At 36.8% G+C, this 11,198-nt stretch overlaps 1 protein-coding gene across 3 annotated transcripts in view; it reads right to left on the reverse strand.

Annotated features, from left to right (window-relative positions):
- Lnx2 (ligand of numb-protein X 2) overlaps positions 1-11,166 on the reverse strand; it is a 71,147-nt gene extending 59,981 nt beyond the window's left edge. For 2 of the 3 annotated variants that reach the window (XM_048800758.1, XM_015484172.2), the window contains exon 1: positions 10,257-11,161. The gene's annotated coding sequence lies outside the window, so the exon portion shown is untranslated. Of the gene's footprint in view, positions 1-10,256 lie in introns of all 3 variants that reach the window. The other variant, XM_015484173.2, reaches the window with a different exon arrangement.
- Between the last annotated feature and the right edge of the window lie 32 nt (positions 11,167-11,198).

Consider the following 11,198-nt stretch of genomic DNA (forward strand, 5'->3'; position numbering starts at 1 on the left):
TAAAACATAAAAGACAGACAAAAAAAAGAAAGAATGAAAAACCTATGGCTCAAAGGGTTCATACAAAGAACACCTCAGCTAAAATGTTTTATCTTTTTTGTTGCTGTTGTTGTTGCAACCTTTTCTTATGCCTACATTTTCTAAAGAATTAATGGGGGAAAACACAGCCTTTCCTGAATATATCATACAAAATAAATACACAGAACCATACAGGTACACATCTCAGTAGATTATTAGTAAAAGGTTGATAAAACTAAAAATCAGAGTCCTTGCTGATAGCCCACTACAAAAGTCAAGGTACACATACTTTTTTAGGGGCCAGTCTCTGCAATAAGGAACCAATTACTTTCTAATCCTCTTATCCTCCCAAACATTCTATCACTTCCTCTCTAAGACCACTAACCAAAATTAAACATCTAAGCTAAAGCAGTACATAAAGAACATAACTGTTCCCTTCTCTAAGTTTCATGGGAGGCGGAAGGATGGCAGGAAGAGAGAGAGAGATGTAAGGAACTAGCTTTTCCCTTTCAGGCTTTACAATTAAAACCGGGGTTTTTACAAAACCATTCACTGCACCATAATAAAACAATCCCAGAGTTTCTTTTAGAAAATCATCTCATTATGAGTCCAAGAACCCAACCACAGACTTTTATACTTGAAACCTCTCTCTTTATTGGCCAACTATGTGGTTTAAACTAAAATTATCTCTAAAGTCCTTTCAGCAAGAAAAAAGAAAACAATCATAATTCTATCAAAACATTAACTATTTACTATACTAGTATAACCCTAATATAGTAAAGAGTCAGATGGCTTTTAGATCAAATAGGTCTGGTTTCCAATCACAGGTAACCATTTTACCTTGTGCAAACTGTACATTGCCTCTAAACTTTCTGAACTTCAGTTCTTAAATGCCTAACACTGTCCTCACAGGATTACTATGATAATTAATTGCTGAATGAAATTGAAAGCTCTGAGGGACAGCTATAGAGTAGTCATATAAATGGTGTTACCATACCATAATGATTAATATTGGCAGTTACACAATTCTGTCCACTTACATATCATAACTCAAAGTCAGGCAATATAACACTGAAGATGTCAAAGCCTTCTAGGATGATACTCATAAGTTACTGAAAACAATTTACCCTTTTCCCCTCCAGAACTGACACCATATTCTAATTGAATTTAAGGAAAAGACCATTTTTCCCCCTTCACTTTTTGTAAGAAAAGGAATGCACTCAACAGTTCTAAACATAAAGGATACTCTTGGAGTGCCCCCTACAACAAACATTAATACTGAAAAGGTAGAGCACTCACCTAGCATGTGCAAGGCACTGGGTTCGATCCTCAGCACCACATAAAAATAAAGATATTCTGTCCAACTACAACTAAAAAATATTTAAAAAACAAGAATTAAGCAGGAGGGTCATGATTTATAAAAGAAAAAAGTTCAAGTAATAATTTTGTCCATATCAATGCAGCAGAGAAACCCTCTGCATGGTAATATTTGTACATCTTTCAAGACATAAAAGCTTTTTTTTTAAGTCATATAATTCAAGTGAGATCAGGAAATTCAAATTAGCCAAGTAAATTTCAAAAGCACTAGCAAATTAAAACAAATTTGGAGCGTATTTAAATCAAGTACAGAATAATATGTGCTTGAGAATATCTACATAGATATACATGTGAGATTTTATGCACAAAATATGCCTCTAGAATACTCAAAAACTCCAAACAATAGTCACTCTGCAGGAGCTGGGTGGCTGGGGTCAAGAAGTAGACAGACATGAGATTTGGTATTCATTAAATACCTATTAGTACCGATTGACATTTTTTTCCCCTTTTGTGATACTGAGATTGAACCTGGGGCACTCTACCATTAAGTTTCATCCCCAACCCTTTTCATTTTTCTATTGTGAGACCTGGTCTCCCTAAATTGCCCAAGCTGGCCTCAAACTTGTGATCCTCAGGCCCTAGCCTCCCAAGTCACTGGGATTTAGAGGTGTGCACCTCCATATCTGGCACAGATTCATTTTTATGTGGATGGGAATGTACTATGACAGAAGCAAGGGTACACACACAAAAAGAAATAAAGAAAGAAGCAGAAAGCAGTTGAACCTGATTCTTACATACAGAGTTAAAAACAAAAAGCAAAGCAAACAAGATGTCCCCATCAAATGTAAAAAAAATTTTATGGAGCGCTAAAAACATAGTAGTATGCCCAAGATAATGCTTCCTCTTCACTGCTTCATCTCCATATCAAAAATCAGTAAGTAAAACACAAGTCTAAATACTAAGCATATTTGTCCACAGTTACTTCACACCCATAAAATGGGAGAAATGTAGTTACTGCTACATATAAGGATTTTTCTGCAAGACACACAAAGTTTACACCAATTCTATTCAACAAGCACTGAAATGCTCAGTGTTATGACATATTTGTATTAGGTTTTCAACACATAGCTGTAATCACATCGGCACAGATACAAATTTGTGCTTTCTTTTTTTAATATTTTACTTTCTAGTTATAGGTGGATGCAATATCTTTATTTTATCTTTATGTGGTGCTAAGGATCGAACCCAGTGCCTCACGTGTGGTAGGCCAGCGCTCTACCTCTGAGCCACAATCCCAGCGCCCCCTGTGCTTTCTTGTATTTACTTTTGCACTGCTGCTTAAGGGAAATCTACTATCTCATTCTTTGTTTCTAAAAATGTACCACAACGTCAGTTGATGAGTCATGGGTCACACTCCAAATTCTTATGTACCAAAGAAAGCAAGGCACAAGTTTTACACACAATTGTAAAGGCTGTCTAATAAAGATAAGTTATAAATTAAGAGTTTTTTATGAGGTGACATAGATGAGTTTTTTTAAGATGAGAAGCTTCAAAATAAAATTGAGAATTCCATAAGAACTGACAAAACAATTTTCCCTCTTCTAATAACTAGTAGTGTTTTGTTTCTGTTAATTCAGAACATAGAATATAAAACCCCACTGAAATACTAACATATACAAACTCAGGTCTTTACAGACTAAACTCCCAGCATCATGAAAAGGCAAATTAACTGAGGAATGATTTCTCCAGATGCCTTGCTTCTCCTCTTAATTCCTTTCTACTATTGCTATTTAGCCATTTCACTGAGAGGGAAGAAGGGTACAAAGGGAAGGAACAAGGTGGCTGGGGTCAAGAGGGAGATATGACATTGTTGGGGCTTATGGTGTGATTCAGTATAACACTTGCCAGGCAGGTACAAGGTCCTGGGTTTGATTACCAGCATTGCATTCTTTTTTAGCAGTATTGGCTAAAAGTTTTCCTGGTGAAGACAAACTAATAGCTGAAGGGAAATCTGGAAACCAGCTCTACTATCACTAGCATGACCATTCAGATCCAACATGCTCAGATCTAACCATGTCACCTTATTTTCCTAAGATTTATTATCCTTTTCATTAATGTGTTTACCTGCTTATGTTTATAATAAATAACACATGCTCCTGCTCCCCCAGCACATAAACTCTATAGCAGGGTTCCTACTTACATTACTCATTGCTATATTTTCATTAAAGTCTGGCACATAATATGTATTCAATAAATATCCAGTCAAGGAAAAAAGCTTTCTTAGCTATCCTAGGATCTGCACAAACACCAAATCTGTTTTCAATTACAACTATTTTTTTTTTTTGGCGGTGCTGGGAATTGAACCACAACTACTCTTAACCTATAATAAATTTTACCCAATCTTGCTGTAAGTCTTTTTATACTTAAGTTTTATCATGCTGTATGAATAAACAATTTAAGAACTATTTTCTAGTCTATTTAATTGTCCTCCAGCACAAACTGATTATTTCAGGTGAACCCAAACCATAGAAAAAGAAAATTCAGACTTTATCATATTCAGGAGGCCAAAATTATAATGGAAACTTTTAAGAGGTAAATATTTCACAGGAAAAGTTAATACAATAAACACTAGTTAAAAGTTTGACTGTGATTGGCACTCTGATTTTACCATATGTATTAGTACATTTTTATTACTATAAGAAAAATTCTAAAGAAGGCTAACTTTGTGAAGAAAAACGTTTACTTTACTTTGCTCCCAGTTCTGCAGATTCAAAATGTGGCACTGGCATTGGCTTGGCTCTGGTGAGGACCACATGTAGGATGGCAGGAGCACATGTGAAAGGGAGAGTCACATCTTGAAATAGGAAGCCAGAGAGGCCATTCAAGGGTCATGCTCAGGCTTTTATGACAACTGGCTGTTTAGAGGAGACTAATATTCCCTTCAAAGGCTTGCCTCCCAGCTGACCTAAGGACCTTCCATTTGGCCCCACCTTTTAAAGTTCCCACCACATTAGGGAACAAGTTCTAAACACCTGAACCCTTGGACAATATACTCAAAACTAGATTAAAACCAAAGAAGTAGGGATGGAGAGGGGAAGTTTTGGGGATTGATATTGGCCAAATTATACTGTTATATTGTGCATGTGTGTATGTACAAATATGTAACAATAATTCCCATCAGTATGTACAACTCTAAAGCACCAATAAAAAACATGGAGAAAAAAGAAGGGTTTGGTGGGGGGGGGGGGAAGCCTACAGAACCATACTTCTGTATTAAAAAGACAAATAATGGATTTAGGTACCTCTTTAAATGAGGTACCTAAAATAATCAAATTCATAAAAACAGAAAGTAGAAGAGTTATTATTAGGGGCTGGGAGAGGAGAAAACAAAGTTATTTAATGGTAGTTTCAGATTTACAAGAGGAAAGTTTTGGAGATCTGTTTCATGATAACATGAATATACTTAGCAAATGGTTAGGATGGTAAATTGCATGTGTTTTTTAACCACAAGAAAAGAAAAAAATGAAGCAATATGCTGTTTTTCTGTTAAATTTCCATAATTTTTGCAGAATTCTCTTAATTTGAACCACTGAAAGTTTAGCATCTGAATGAGAAGTGTTAAGTACAAAATATTTCACCAGATTTCAAGTACTCAATACAGAAAGAAGTCAAATCTCATTAATAGTTTTATTTTGATATGTAAACACATTTTAAACATACTGCTTTGAATACATTTGAATACTTTACATTTTTTAAAAATTTGCTATGCATTAAGAACAATAACTGAAGAGAAATGTGAGGTCAATGAAATTGTGTTTGCTTCATTAGATTAATATTGGAGCACACTTATAGGTGGATGTGATAAAGTGAGCAGGGAGAGATTAAATATAGAATAACAGAGTTAATCCATGAAGCCTCTCCTGAAAGAGACACGAAGGATGGAACTGAGAGCATTAGGAAGAGTTAGCCTTCCAGAGATCTGAGACTTCGGTCCAGTTGGTGAGATAAGAAGGAAAGGGACTGAACTGTTAGAGAAATCGTAGACCATCTCAATTTTCTCCATGAAATGATCAGATTATTTGCAGACTATAGAAGAGGTGGGGGTTAGACAAAAACTTGTGGATAAAATAAAGGTTTGGAATAATCCACAAGTGATGAAGAACAAAATCTTCATTAGAACCAAAAAAGCTGCATACATGATCAGGCCCTGCTTCACTGGCCTCTGCGATTCTTCCAGCTCTCCTCTACCCCAACATGCCATCCACCTCCAACTGCATCTTCTAGAGAGGGTTCACCTGTGTAACACTATTCATCCACATATTCCCTCAAAGACAACTTCCTAAAGGAGGTTTCAGTGATATTCAGCTCACCAGAAATATCATTTCCCTTTATATCCCAACAACACACTACGCCAGCACTGTCCCAGAAACATGCAAACCACACATGTAATTTTACATGTTCTACTGACCATATTGTTTAAAAAAATAAGTGAGCAAATTCCTTTTAATACTCTAATCTGATATACCTAAAATATTATCACTAAGATGTGATCATTAAATTTATTAATGAGATATAATTTATGACTTTTTGTTTCTAAGTCTTCAAAATTTGATGTATATTTTACAATTACTGTATTTCTCAATGCAGACTGGCTGCATTTCAAAAGCTCAACAGTCACATGTATCTAGTGACTATAATACTGGACAGCATAACCCATGGTATTTCTTCAAAGCATTCATCACAGTTTATAACTGTGTGACCTCTATCTATTATTTAATGAAAGCGTGTCTCAGGTCACTGTGGAAGCACTTCATAGGTACCAAATTGAGTGAGGGGAATGGAGAGGAGTTAGAGTGACAAATTCCTGCATGGAGAAAAACCAAAGCTGGGGTGGAAGCAGGGTTAATCTGAACAACAGTGTTACCTGGCAGGTAAAGCACAAATTCAAGAGATGCAAAAGTGCCAGTAAAAATATATTCCAGCTGCAAAACTGCAAGTCTAATGGATATTCATGCAACAGGGAAAGGGAGATGCAGTGGAATAAAGAAATCTGCAAACTATCTCTGTGAGAAGGGCACTGTACTATAATAAGTGTGGGAATAAGAGAGCTGAAAGACTCCATAGAAGACTATGATCAGAGAACAGGATATAGAACTTTAAGAACATGTTTCTAATGTGAAAAACTTGAGGAAATAACAAACTACCAAATGAATGTTAAAACACAGTGGAAGTGAAGATCATAAGAGTTGAAGAGCCAAGTAATTGGAAATCATGGATCTCAATAGAATTGCTTTGAATGTTAACTCCTCCACTGAATGAATGTCTTTTAAGAATTTAAATTTTTGCCCTTGGAAAAACTGTCATGTGTGTTCCACACAGCTCAATACTGATCAGATGATATATGCTTAGGTATTGAATGACTATAGTTAAATTGAAAAAAATCAAAGTTCAAGCATTAAAATCATGTAGAAGAAAAGTATTCTCAAGATGAAAGGAGGATTTAAGTGAAAGGCTCCAATTTGTTTAGTAATTGCATGGTTTAAGATTCTGATAAAGAATTAAATTTCAAATTTAACTGAAGATTGGCAGCCAAAATCCAGGCAAATATTTTCCAGATTTACTTTACTTTTATTTATAAAACAAATAGCCAACAGAGCCTTTGAAACCTTGATTATAGCCAAGTACAACTTATTTTACCTAAGACATGGATTTTTAATTTTGGGACACTTTGTTATTTAGAAGAACTCTAAGATTACTCTTTCAATAAAGAAAAACAGAAACTTCATTTGTTTTACACATGAAGACAACTTGCTTTTTAAATAGATATACAATGGTTGTTTTCTAGAATATTATTTGTCTATTACCTATTTTCTGCATTTGTCTCTATTTCTCGTTTCTCCTATCCAGCCTAATATTGGGGAAAAAACAAAATTTTCCCTCACATAATTTCTCCACTAAGAAATATTAACTGCCAGAAGTAAACGTCCTAAATCTCCAGGCTGTGAGATTAAATTATGCTTAAGCCCTATCTGCCCACAATATTTCTATTCAACTATCCTTATCAAGACTTCAGAGACTCTGACCTGGAGTTCTGTAAAATCAAGAGGACAAATGTAATACCTCTGAACAATGCCATATCCCTATATAAAGGTCTGTTTCTCCTTACCACACCCCATAACTATGGTTGTAAAATGTGAGGGGGAAATGATGGTGGTAGTGGGGAATTATGCAAATAATTGCAGCACCTGGCACTAAAATAGTTGAATCTTAAAAGCCATCAATCATGTATAATTCTTGCATCTTAAGTGTCCTGGCTGGATCAATTCTCTCTTGTTTTCCCTCTGACCAGGGATTATTCCAAAGATTTGGAAAAGGTCTGTGGGCCAAGACAGATCAAAGCCAATGGATCTAATTCATTTACGCATACATTAGTATTTATTTTTCTAAGCATTTGAGAATGCTGCAGTGAGCAAAACAGAATCTCTGCTCTGGGAAGAACATATTTTAAAAATAGAATCTAGGATACTTGCTTATTTGAAATCATTACTAACTGAGCTGATGGGGTAGCTCAGTAGTAGAACAATTAATTGCCTAGTACCCATGAGAACCTAGGTGCCATCCCCAGCACCTCAAAATACAAAACAACTAGGGGATCATTTATTATTATAATATATAGCATGAGTATTTGCTTTTTTAAAAATCCCTCTTAATAACATCTCAGGTTAACAGCCCCCCCCCCTTTTTTTTTAAACCAAAAACACTTACATGACTGCAGATTTTTGTGTTTTGTTATGAGGAAAAAAAACATACGATAGTTAGGCTAAAGTGATTTTTTCTGTAAAACTTTCAGGCCCTCTTAACAGGGTCAATTTAGGCCCATCCAAGATGTGTATGTTTTACTTCTCAGCCAACACTGCTTTCTAAACAGAGTAAAATCTATGAAATGAGACCTATGATTCTTCTAGAAACTTCATGGGGTTTGGATACAGGAAGGTAGCTCTGGCCTGGAAAGCAGAGGGTGAAGTAAATAAATCTGCATAACAAACTGTTTGGGTTTTGGTGGGGGCAATCAGAAAGGAGAGAAGGATAAGAGAACAGAGCAAAACAGATTATAAAAGCCTAGAGTTCTCCTTTGATAGTAGCCAAAACACATTTTGAGGCTAGAGATGCCTGATGTTCAATGTCAACACTACAGCCATTGCTACACTATAAACTCCAACACCCCTTCTCCCAAAATCTCACCGTCTTCTCCCAAATCTTTCAAAAAGCTCCACCACTTCACACACTCCCACAAAGGCTTTATGGAAATTCTTTTTCCTTTTCTATTCTTTCCTAGCTCCTCTCAGATACATCCATCCAACAACTGTATAACAGACATCTCAACCATCTGTTTAGCACCCCACTGGGTGGGTCCCAAGCCAGAATTTATTTACCTTCTCTTACCTTGCCTTCAATTGTTTTTAACCGTCCTTCTCACAGCCTCCAACATTCCAGGAGCTCACTAATGCCATCATCACTAAAGGAACAACTAATATTTATTGAGCAGTTGGAATGTACCAAGTATTGTGCCAAGGTTATTAAGTGCATAATTTCACTTGATCCTCAAACCCTACTAAACAGGTACTATGATCATTTCCTAAATGTTAGGAAGTCAAAACTCAGCTGGGATAGTAATTCTAAGGGTAAATGATGAAATTAGAATTTGACCTCTGTTCTGACTCCACAGCCAGCTAAACCAGAATATGCCTGTGCCCCAAGGCAAAAAACCTAGGAATCATCTTTTTCTCATTAATCCTTTCTAGTCACTTACAGAGTCTAGTCTCCTAAATGCCACATCATCTCTTTTTATCAATGCCTTCTCATGGAATGAGAACTAAGTCCTTACTACCTACCAAGTACTATTAAGTAATACATATTTTTCCCCAACTTTCATTCCCCAAACCCTAAGAGAAGAAGAACCTAAGGAAGGAAGTAGTTAACCGGAGACTGACAGAGCCTGATTCAAATCTGGATAATATGAATTGAAAATTTTGAGCACTTATCACCTACATTGTGACAATCTCCTTTGTCTTTACCTCCCATCTGGACCCTCATCATCCTTCAGACTGCTACAGATATCTTTTTGGAATACAAATGTTGTCATGACATTCTCCTGCTTAAAACTGGCGCTCTATATCACTGACCAGATAAAGTCCAAATTTCTTAATATGGTACACAAAATCTTTCAGTTTTCTGCTCAGGACAGCTTAATAAATAAATATTTGAGTGCCTAGTGCAGGCAAGGCAAAGTGCTAAGTGCTTTGAAATGAATAACACACCAGCTCCTGAATCCTACTTCAACCACAAACATTGTATTCTCCAGCTGGACTACCCATATGCAGATCTCATAATCCAACATGCCAAAGATATATGTGTTTAGAATATATATGGCAAAGTCCAACACCAATTTTGAAAAGTGCCTATGTGAGGCCTCTCTAACAAACTCCAGGCAAAAAGATTCTTAAGTTGCCACAGCACTTTGTTCAAATTACTGTCAGGTAAATTAATTAGTAGAACAAAGGTATGGATCAGCTTCCATAAGAGACTGAGCAACTCTGAGTAAGAACTGACCTCTGCCATTAATGCCTGGCATGCATTAGGCACTTTATGAATAGCTAAATGAATAAACAACGAAAATTTCAAATTTAATGAAAAGAGCAGAAGAACAAGGCACAAATTAAGAAGTTAACACACAAGTACGCTGAATTAAAAGCAATGTTATTCTACTGTGGTTCGAACTTGGCCTACATTCTACCCCTATGGGAAAACTCACACATGTGGTTCTTGAACAAGCTTAAAAGGCACAACTTTGTTATTCCTGGCTCAACAAAGCTTTGACAGGCCAAACAGGATACTAGATCCCTCCCCTCTTCTTTCTTTACCTGCCAAAGTCCTTTTTCCAGAGGGGTATGAGGGTGGAAATCAAATTTATCAAAGTAGATAGAATTGACCTCTGTTGTTGAAGTTGTCAGATCCAACTTCATCAGTGTTGTGTCACAATACATGCAAGAGAAAAATCAAAATCTGTCTTGACAACAGGGCAAATTTCCAAGTAAGTACTGTTGCTACAAGAATGGGAAATTCTTAAAGTGAAGGCAATTAATAAACTGGAGCTTACAAATGTTTCTCCTGCACTGCCACAGCTTTTCACCCACCTTCGTTTTTTCATTTCTGTGATTTTAAAAAGAAAAATCTATACGATGAAGCCCATGCAAGAGTGTACTTCAGTATCTGCCAGATACAAATATCTGGATCACAACCTTTAATGTAAACTGAAATACTACAAGAAACACTATATAAGTCAAAACTTATCTAAAACGTGGCATAAAGCTTTGAAAAGCTAGTGGGGGGGTGTTTCCTAAGCGATGCTTTGTATGCAACTGCTTCCAAATCAAGATCCGTATTTTCAAATTACCCCCTGGAAGATGTCAAATCTGTCTTCCATTCTCTCCAGCCTAAAGGGAAAGGTGACAATTCACAGGCAACAGGCTGGGGCGAGAGAATGATCTCTCCCCATACCCTCACACAAGAACAAAATCCAACGGAAGGGTGGCTAATGCCACTCATTCTCGACAATGCACACACACACAAAATTTTTAAAACTCATCCACTCCTCTACCCTTCCTTAAAAAGCAAACGACGCAAAGATCTGCACCACGGTGGCCGCAACCACCAAATGCTAACAGCTGGGGGCCGCCTGCCTACCACGCGCCTACCCCGCGGCGATACCAGGCACAGGGCACCATCTCCGCCAGCCCCGCTCCCGCTCCCGGCTCCACGCTGTCCCCGCAGCCCGAGTTAGCCAGGGAAGCGGCGAAGGTCGG

Source organism: Marmota marmota, unplaced genomic scaffold, assembly GCF_001458135.2.
Source record: "Marmota marmota marmota unplaced genomic scaffold, marMar, whole genome shotgun sequence".
NCBI lineage: Eukaryota > Metazoa > Chordata > Mammalia > Rodentia > Sciuridae > Marmota > Marmota marmota.